The following is a 9763-nucleotide window of genomic DNA, read 5'->3' on the forward strand; positions in this document are numbered from 1 at the left end:
AGCTAAATATTAGTAATCCTTTACATTAGGGTCCGTTATCATTTACACACAGCCACCACAAAGATTGTGGGGAGAGACCAACATGCAGCAAAATATCCAGGGAGGATGTGTGGAGGGCATACGCAGTGCACTCTCCTCATTACCACTTCCCCCTCTTCCTCCTTGGGGAAGATTACTGACATGACTCTCTTTGCTAGTCAGGGGAAGCTCTTCTTTTTATTTTCTTCACTTTCTCCAAAGCATCTGTGAACTGGGAACCACAACCTGGTCCCATTTGTTTTATTTATAAAATATGACAAGTCAGTATATAACATCCTCTGTCCCAAGCAAGTTCAGTTTACGATTTAAAATAGGGTAAAAATATAGATTAGATACTGCTTTGAAGTTGCCTTATTTAAGTTAAACATCAGCAAAATCACAATCCTTTGTTTGAAGAGAGGGTTGATAAGTAAAGCAACAACGAATAACAAAGAGCAGATTCAACTATGCTATGTCTAAGCACATTCGCTTAAGCAAGAGTGCTTCCCAACAGCCAGATCCAAAGGCATTTCCCCTCTTCACTGAGGTTTTCACAGAAAAGAAACTTGGCTGTGCAAGCTGGAATGACAGACTTCCTAATCTAGACATTTTGGAGACCAAATCCAAGGTGATGAGAGCCCACTTGCCATATAGAGACCAGACAGTGATAGGTATTGGCATTATATCTGACAGTCATAGCTTCTATGTAGTTTAGCCATAGAAAAGACTAATATTTCCTTTAATCAAAAGCATGATTAACGTATGTTGGTATAGGAAAAAGATAACTGTCAATAAGTCGCACACTGCTGTGCAAGTTACATTCAATTCACACAAAAATGCATAGATTCTTTGTAAGATGGTAACAGCTTCAGGATGGAGGTAGGTGGTTTTCATTGTAGGTCAAAGTCAGTCCCAAATTCTGCTGTCTGTTTTAAGGTCTGAGTTTTGATTGAAAGGCAAGAGTGAGTGAAAATATTTTTAACATAAAACTTTACCACAGGAAACGCTGATTTTTGGTGATTTTCCTGCTTAAAGAAAACCTTAGAAGAATGTTTTGAAACTACTAAAACATCATTTGGCATTTTTTTCCACACATTTTTTTCATTTCAAAATTGAAGTTCATCTATAATTAAAATACAGTAAAAACCCTCAAAACCTAAAAGGTCATCATTGAAAGAAGACATAGTGAACATATTGCAATATTTCAGCTAGTGCACTCTGATTACTCATGGAATTATTATTTCTCTTTGCAAAGATGTGTTTTGATTTTTCATTCTGATTTTAGACAGGAAAACTCTTTGAAATACTGGAAATTCTTACAGAACAAGAAAACTGATTCTTCTCCCAACTCTAGCTAAAACCTTAGTTTGGGATTTCCATTCCCCTGTGTTGTCTTTGTCCCAGATCAACCCACAATGTAGAGGAGGTGACATTTTTGCATTTGTAGTGCTTTGAGGGTTAGAGAACACAGAAACCCTTGTAAAAACAGAAACCTGAAGCTAAATCTTGAAGTGATACACATAGAAGGGAAGGACTGACAGCAGTCTGCTATCTAACTTTAAGAACCTGTCCCTGTTGAAGTAAATGGAAATTTTGCTAGAAGCTTCAGTGAGACCTAGATTTGGCCCAAAATTTCCACAGGAAAGTAGCACTGATATGGGCATTTGCACGGACTATATTTTTTTATCAAAGTATTCTAGCTCACCTTTGTTCTACTGCTGTTGCCCCTGCTGTTACCATTTCACCCCCTTGTTCATGCTACTACATCGTTTTTTTCTGAAACTGAGATTTGAGATCAGAATTTTACTGACAACTTTCAAGGTTCTTCAAGCCTCAACCCCTCTGTTCTTGGATAACTTGATCCACATTTATGTTCCTTTTCAAAACCTATTTTCTATTTCTCATTTATCTCTGCTCCTCCATCGCTTTTCAAGTTGAGTGTGTCAAAGTATGGTGCATTTGCACACCTGGCCCCAGTGTAGTGGAACTCAATTCCTCCTGATAGCTACAGATTTGAGAGATAAATTCCCTCTCTCACACAAATTGTGGTCAGGCCATGGGATACAGCTTTCGTTCTTCTCCAGAACTCCTCCCCCTTTAATTTTTTAAAGTTAAGGACAGAAAAATTGGAGTCATCTGAGATTCATGCAGGTTAGTGCTTTTGAGGGATCTGTGATAAGGCAGTGGCTGAGAGGGATCAGTGATTCAAGCCAATATTTCTGCTTAGTGTAATTTAAGGGAGAATTTTTAATACTTACTAGGAACAATCCCCAATTTATTGTACTCTTTATCATAAAGTTTATGAGTGCTGTGTGCCACATTGGACATACAAAGTTCTTGTCTTGTTTTCATGAAAAGTATTGGTATACTGCCATGCTGCTGTTGTTACAGTCTAACTCTGCAGTATTTTCTCAACTGAGAGCCTTCTTCCCACATATATAACCCTGAAGACATCTCAAGTATGTTTAAGAATTAATTTCTCCTTGAACACACTGTTTTTTAAAAGATCATGCTTTGTTTTTGAGAGAAATATGAGTTACCTGAGAGAATGGTATTCCCTACATTGTATTAATTTAGCTTGGAAAATATCACTGTTTTACTTATATAATTTCATATTTCTAAAAGTCCTGCACTGCACATAGGTTTCTCAAATTATGAAAAAATGTCCTCTCATATCTTTCTTATATCCCCTCACTTTTTTATTACTATTCTAGGTTGTTTTCAACCTCATTATTACTTTTACGACCACAACACTTATTCACAGTAGTCAAGCATAAGAAGCACAATGTGAGGCCTTTACAAACATGTTTCTTATCGTAGTTAATTGTTTGCATTACAGCTGATTCTTGAATCAGGAATCCAGTATGGTTAACACTGCATAAGGATTTAATAAGATGCCTTCTCTGAGATTTTTTTGTAACTAGTCTTCATTATTCATTTTTTAAGCAAAGACTTAAAAATTAATGAGAACCATCTTCTATGTGTATCTTGAATATGCTATTACTGCCCTTACCAAAGCATGCATTTTCTTTATTTTTGATCAAACTCCATAGAGAGAAGATTCTAATCTAGGTCAGGAATGAAGCTTACTTCTGGGGCAAAAATTTCTCTGGGCAGGAAATGGAGACCCTGGCGTGGCTAAAGAACTTGAGTGAGGTGGCTCAGGGTTTTGTGAAAACAAAAAATGCATGTATTTGTGCTCTGACCTTAATTTCTCTTAGAAATAACAGAGTGTTTCTCTTTCTGTTAGTGAACACTTCTCACCTGATGCCAGCTTGTCATCATATAAATCAACTTGAGAAGTTATGCAGCACACAGAGAAAACAAGCTTTTGCTTTAGATTTCTGATAACTCTGAAATTAATATAGAGCAACTGATAGAAACAGTAATCTCTATTTTGCAAAAACAGAATACAAAACCCTGTTTCAGCAGTTTCTGGAACCAAAGTAAAACAGTGCTTTCAAGGGTATATTTGGAAAATCAGCACTCTTTCATTCTATTTACAGTTCTTCTTTCCAGCTGTGCAGTACCCTGACTTGTGTATACCATTTCAGGGCAGTCAAACATCCATATGATACAACGAAGCCCAAACTTGCACTGAACTTTATCAATTTGTACAGTCCCACAGATTCAAGTCATTTGGGCCTTTCAAGAAACGGTTCAGTTAAGCCCTCCCTTGGCAAGAACAAAGACTCCATAAATGTTTATCTCTTCATACCACACTTCCCTCCTAAATTGACTGCCATGTCATCAAAAATGAATAGGAATCCAAATGGGTAGAACTCAGAATAGTGAATATATCTAAAACATGTGCGTTTTTTATTAAGAGAATGAGTCTTCATCAACCACTCTCAGTAGGCCTTTGCTTTATAGGCACAATTAAGCCCTGCTACCAAAATATGTTTTCTACATACTTTACAGACCTCCTCAGTGATGCAGGTTTGTTAACCAGCAAATATATGAGTTGTAAACATTCCTCATGAGTACAATGTCCCCCAGCTTAAAGAACAGCTCCAGGAATTCTTTTTCCCCCACTCTTTTCCAGATCTTACAATGTGTAACAGATGGCCACCGTTATTTCTCTTTTTGGTTTCTATTCCTTTTATCTTTACCCAAAGTATTTCACCACGACTTACTTGCATTGTCAAATTGCACCATGGTGGAATCATATATGCTTCTAGAATGTAGGATCATCTCTTCAGTTCTTTGTCCTTCCTACCACTTCCATATAAATTCCCACTTTTGTTGGCATTCTACCTGTGCGAATTATCCCCCAAATATCATACAGTCTCATTCTCCTTAAATCATAGTATCTGTAGTTTAGTAGCATTTTCAATTCTACTGCTGTTTTTTCTTATTTCTCATTTATAGTATAACATCTTAATACAAAAATGGCTATAAGACACAATGTCCTCTATGTCCTCTCTTTATGGGATCATGATTCTTTCCTAGGGAACTCATACCATCCTCCTTTTTCATACGGGTTCTTCAAACAGTAAAAACTGCCTTTCAGTTAACAACATATGTTCTGATTTTTTTTAATTAATGGTATTATGGAAAAAATGTAGTGAAATCTGGTCTCTATTCCTAACTCCTACAACAAAAGCATTAGTTGAGACTCGATTGTTTAAATAGTTGGTCTCCATTTACTCTACACTGCTATTCACTGATGGGCAATTTATTGTCGGACTCATTTGTTCAGTCTGACTATGATTAATTTCACAAATGTCACCATTATTCAAACAGATCTTCCAGTGTAGCCATGCATTTTTTGATGTCTTATCATAACTGTTAAATAACTTAATGTATTTCAGCATAAATATTTCCTATCAGTTGCAATTACAGTACAAATCCATTGATTCTGAGCAATAAAGCAAAAAACATTTATTCAGATCTTACATTCTTCTGAAGATAAACATGTTTATCAATGTTGTTCTCACGGTTTGTGTTTGTGGGATGAGGTTAAAGAAATGAAAAATTCACTCTGGAAAATAATTTCTTCAGAATGTTTTTCCCTACTTCTGGTCCCAAGAGCTATTTCAATGTGCTTGAAAAGATTTCTATACTGGCAACAGGAGTGTGAGTTTTAATTTCAACAAAACAGGAATTATAGAAGAAGCTGGCTATGAAAGCAACAAGAAGTCTTTGAGGTTCAAGAGGCCTTTATTATCTTCCTGAGGGGCCTGTTTAGCTCTGGCACAAAAAGTAATTTATACATATCAAGTCTGCTCTATTTCCATAGGAATAATTATTTCTTCCTGTTACAGTTTTCCTTCTTTCTCTGCTTTCTCCCTGGTGCAGTTTAACCTCTTTGTAATATATAGTTACAAAACATTGCTTGCAACGTTAATTTCAAAGAGGTTTCTCAACCCTCTTTGAAGGTGGCTTTAGTTCAGTATATGCAGCATTTCTCCTGTGTTAAGATTTTTTCCAAATTCAGTTAGCTATATTTTATTCAAGATCAGCAGAATTGCTGACAGTACAAGAAGCAGAAAAGATAGACTCACAAATGTAAGAAAGAATGGATCATAGGTAAGAATCTGAGTCGTGGCTTAGTGTAAGTTATACAACACTTTTACTAGAAGTTATTTCTCTGTCTCATATTCATGGGGACATCCTACCTGCTCTACCTTTACTTAAACAGTTCAAATGTCAAGCTACTTAGCACAATAAAGAGCAAAGGTGGCAGGTAAAAAAAGGCCTCCAGAAACAGTGTTATATCAAAGAATTGATGTGAAATTTAGATTTAAGAACTAAGCTTTTCTCGGACATGTCTGGAGTCATTTGCGTATGTGATTAATCTCTCTGTTGTGATTTTGTAATAGAAGTTGGGCAGCTGAGACCAGAATGTAGTGAGTGGCAGTTCCTAGGCTGAATGACCTCCTAACCAAGTTCATACAGGCCCATGCAACTCGTAACATAGGGAACGAGAATATTATTCTCCCTAACTTGTCAGATCTCTTTGCTCAGCCTGGGTTCAGAAAAAGAAGCTGGACACTCTCTCTTCCTTACATTTTCTTCAGTAACAATTTTTTTTAATTTAAAATTTGCTCATTACTTCGCTAATGATTGAAGCAGGATACAATCTACTTTCCTTTTTCTCAAAAAAGCTGTTTTGGATCTGCGGCACAGACAAAAAACCATAAAAATGTGGTTTTGTCAGTTTTACGCAAGTAGACAGGGTGTAGAGACATGTGGGGTTAAAGGTTGAAACACTTTCAATTCATCATCCAGCTCTAGTTCTCAAGTGTTTGTTCAATTTTGCAAGTACAAGATAGCAATTATAGGGGGAAATTGAGAAATTAGAACTCTCAACAAGCCCAAGTGTATGCACAATGGCATAATTTTGCAAAAATCCAGATTTGAGGTGAGTAAGGGAACATGGAAGGACTAAAATATGGTTTGAAATTGTGCCTGCAAGGATAGAATATGTTAAATGTTTTGCTGAACAGAACCACTATAACTATATATAGGAGATAGGTGGTCCTAAACAACGCCCTTAAAATAGATGAGCATTTCTCTATATCTTTATGGGCAGCCAGTTTTCTTTCTTTGAATATGTACTACATCTGACCATTTCCAAGAATTACTATTATCCACCTTGTTAAAGAGGGCAGAGTACTGAGCTCCACATTCCACATACATACATAATAAATATTTAAACTGTGAAAGGTGTTCTAGCTGTTAAAAAAGCTAGGTTTTATTAAATTCAAAAGCATAATCTTGATAGAGGGTTTGATTTTCAGATGGAAAATCACATTTTGTACTCATAAGAAACTGCTGCAATTTTCCAAGTACAAATTTGTACAAGACTGTTACTCCAGCACTGATGCTGTTTCCAAAAAGTAAAAGGGAAAGAGAGGCTCATCTGTAAATGTGAATTCAGAATGTGTGAATCCAGTGTGTGTGAATCTCTGACCGCACTACAAATAGACCTTCTCCACTTCTTCCCCATGTTTACCTATTCCCTTGACTGAAGCAGCCTTAGTCCCAGTCCCTGAATTTTAGGTTGGAAATCTCTGTTTTAACTCCACTACTGAAAAGCTCTGAATGAGTTCTCCCTTCATACCAGAGTTACATGCAGACAACTTATTACTCCTTTGATCTGACTAAAACACGACTCTTCTGACTTCGCATATTTTGAAACTGTTCTTTCCCACTTCTTCTCTTTTTTCAGTGCCAGCTTTCTTACCTTCCCCTTGATCCATACTGAAACTAACTTGAGGAATGTGCCCCCTCCTCAGTTACTATGAGTGATCACCGTCACAAATGAATGATCTACAGGCTATAGCTCACACAGATTTAAAGCCAACAACACTGCCAGCTAGGGGCTCTCTGCATCCCCAATTCATTAAAGCCTCAATTCTTCTGTTCAGAAAAATGCAGCAAATTCAGAACAAGACCTTACAAGTTCATCCAGCAATAATTGCTGGAATCTGACTACCTCTTTCTACAGATAAATAGACAGGCAGACATTTATTAAGTGTTTCTCTACTAATTTTCAAAAGACACACCATGGCCATGTGGAACACAGGACTATGGCTAGCCTTTTTAATGGGACCTGTTAAAACCCAGGTGTTTGGATTAATTTTAGCCCAGCTGAAGGATTTTGCCTCAGATGAAAGAATTCTTTGTAGTTTGAAAAAATTAAAATCTGACTCTCAATTTTGGAAGGTTAACTTATGTGTGAAACCTGCAAAGTTTGCTTGCAGTGATTAGAGGCCAGTGTCCATATTCTGTCTCAATACTGTCTGTGAAGTCCAAGAATCACAGATGTTGCACTCTGCTTTCTTTTTTGCTGTGGATACCACTCTTCCGAAAAACAAAGGATGAAAAATGGTGCTACAATGATTTGGGGACAGGATAGATAGTGATTTAAGTAGAAATAGTTCCATTAAATCTATTTACAAAGTGACTGTGCATAGCTGGCTAGGAAGAGGTGGCATTGGCCATCAGAAGGAATTTGAAGGCAAAGAAGTCTCACACATACTCTGAGATTTGCAAAAAATAGAACATTATTCTTTACTCTAAATATGAGGTCTACATTAGCAACAGTATTCACTCAGGAGTGGGACTCTGCCCCACTTTTGTATAAGCATGAAGTCCCAATGCAGGAAGAGTTATACTATGAAAAAAAAAACCCTTTGCCAATACAACTTATTTAGTTCAGGACATCTGCCTAAGGATTACCATCAAAAGAAAACTTGTGCCAATATGAACTATGACTCCATTATGCAAATTATACTGGCAAACACTTTTTAGTTTTCTAGCCTCCTGAAGAACGACAGAGGAAGGATTCCTCTAGGAAGGAGAATGAGCTATCATCTGCCAAGCATTCAACTGTGCCACAGTGGAGAATGGGACAGTTTTCCAACTTCAGAGAGGGGTGGATTAGGCTGCTATTAGCCTCATACCAAGGTTTTTACTGACTTTTCTGCTATAGAACATGTCACCAGCCATATGTACCCTGAAATATAAAGTCAGAAGCAGAAGAAGTATTCTACAAAAGGACACAAAATTGTCATGTAAAATGTCTCTGCTAGTTTAGATATTTTTGTCTTTCAGAGCTCCACACTGAGGGCAAAGTCCATGCTGTGGATCCTTCAGCTGTACGGCAAATCTCCACTGATTATCTCCCCTTGTTACACAGTGAACTTTCATTAATATCAATACAGGCTTGATGTGTAGAATACACAATACAGATCTATGCTGCAGTTCATGAAACATAACTTTGCTTCCTGTATTAAACTCCAGCTCTTCTATCAATTCTTTTGCTACTCACTCACCTCAAGGATAAGACTAAATTGCTTGCAGACTTACTTCACTATCAAATTATTAATTGAGGGCCAAAAATAATCAATGATGCAGACCTTAAGTAGTTAATATGTCACTAACAAACACATTTTCCCAGTTTCCCCATCTGTATTTGTTCAGTTTGTATGAGAAACAGAAATATAGCTTTAAAAAAGTAAAATATAGCCCTTTTTTTCTGGGGAAGAGTATCTACAAATTTAAATCATTAAAGTATAATTATGCTCTGAACATTGGAAGGATTTGCAGTAAAAATATCAGGTTGAGATTAAGTCAATAAAATTAATCACTCATGACCCTGAAGGAGCAAAAGGGTTGAAAAATGCTACAAAATTGAAAGCTACCATGAGCAAAGGGACTTAGGGAATTCATTTTAATTCACCACAGCCAAGTTCAAATACAAGCTGTTCTTTGTTATTCAACCTGAGGTATTATTTTTCATACAGACACTCACATCTGACCAAGCCATAATCACATTCTGTAGAGTTTTCTTTATCTGATTGTAGAAGTTTCCTGTTTTAACTACACATTAACAATGAACTGCATATAGATGGGGTGGTGTCAGAGAGTGGACTATGTTCTGCTCACCTAACCACATCTATCAGGGTATTAAGTGCCTCAAAGCGGGGACATGGGCAATGGATAGTAAATTTGGCCTTAAGTCTCTCTCCCTTACGTTGGCCTAACAGACATTTTATATTGTGAGTTCTTTGTTTTTCCAGCAGAGCAGACAGCTCTCCTGTACTTGTCTAGAAGGAGGTTATGAATTACAATAACTCCTCTCTCTCCTCTGTGTTTAATGATAGATTCTGCTGTCTAGAATAATACTTCTCAACCCCCAAGGTACATTTTACCTGTGAGAAACTGCAAACAGCAAATGCAGCCATCCCCGCCCCTACCAAGGACCCACATGCTATGATGAGGGGCAGAGACT

This window comes from Dromaius novaehollandiae, chromosome 2 (genome assembly GCF_036370855.1).
Source record: "Dromaius novaehollandiae isolate bDroNov1 chromosome 2, bDroNov1.hap1, whole genome shotgun sequence".
Lineage (NCBI taxonomy): Eukaryota > Metazoa > Chordata > Aves > Casuariiformes > Dromaiidae > Dromaius > Dromaius novaehollandiae.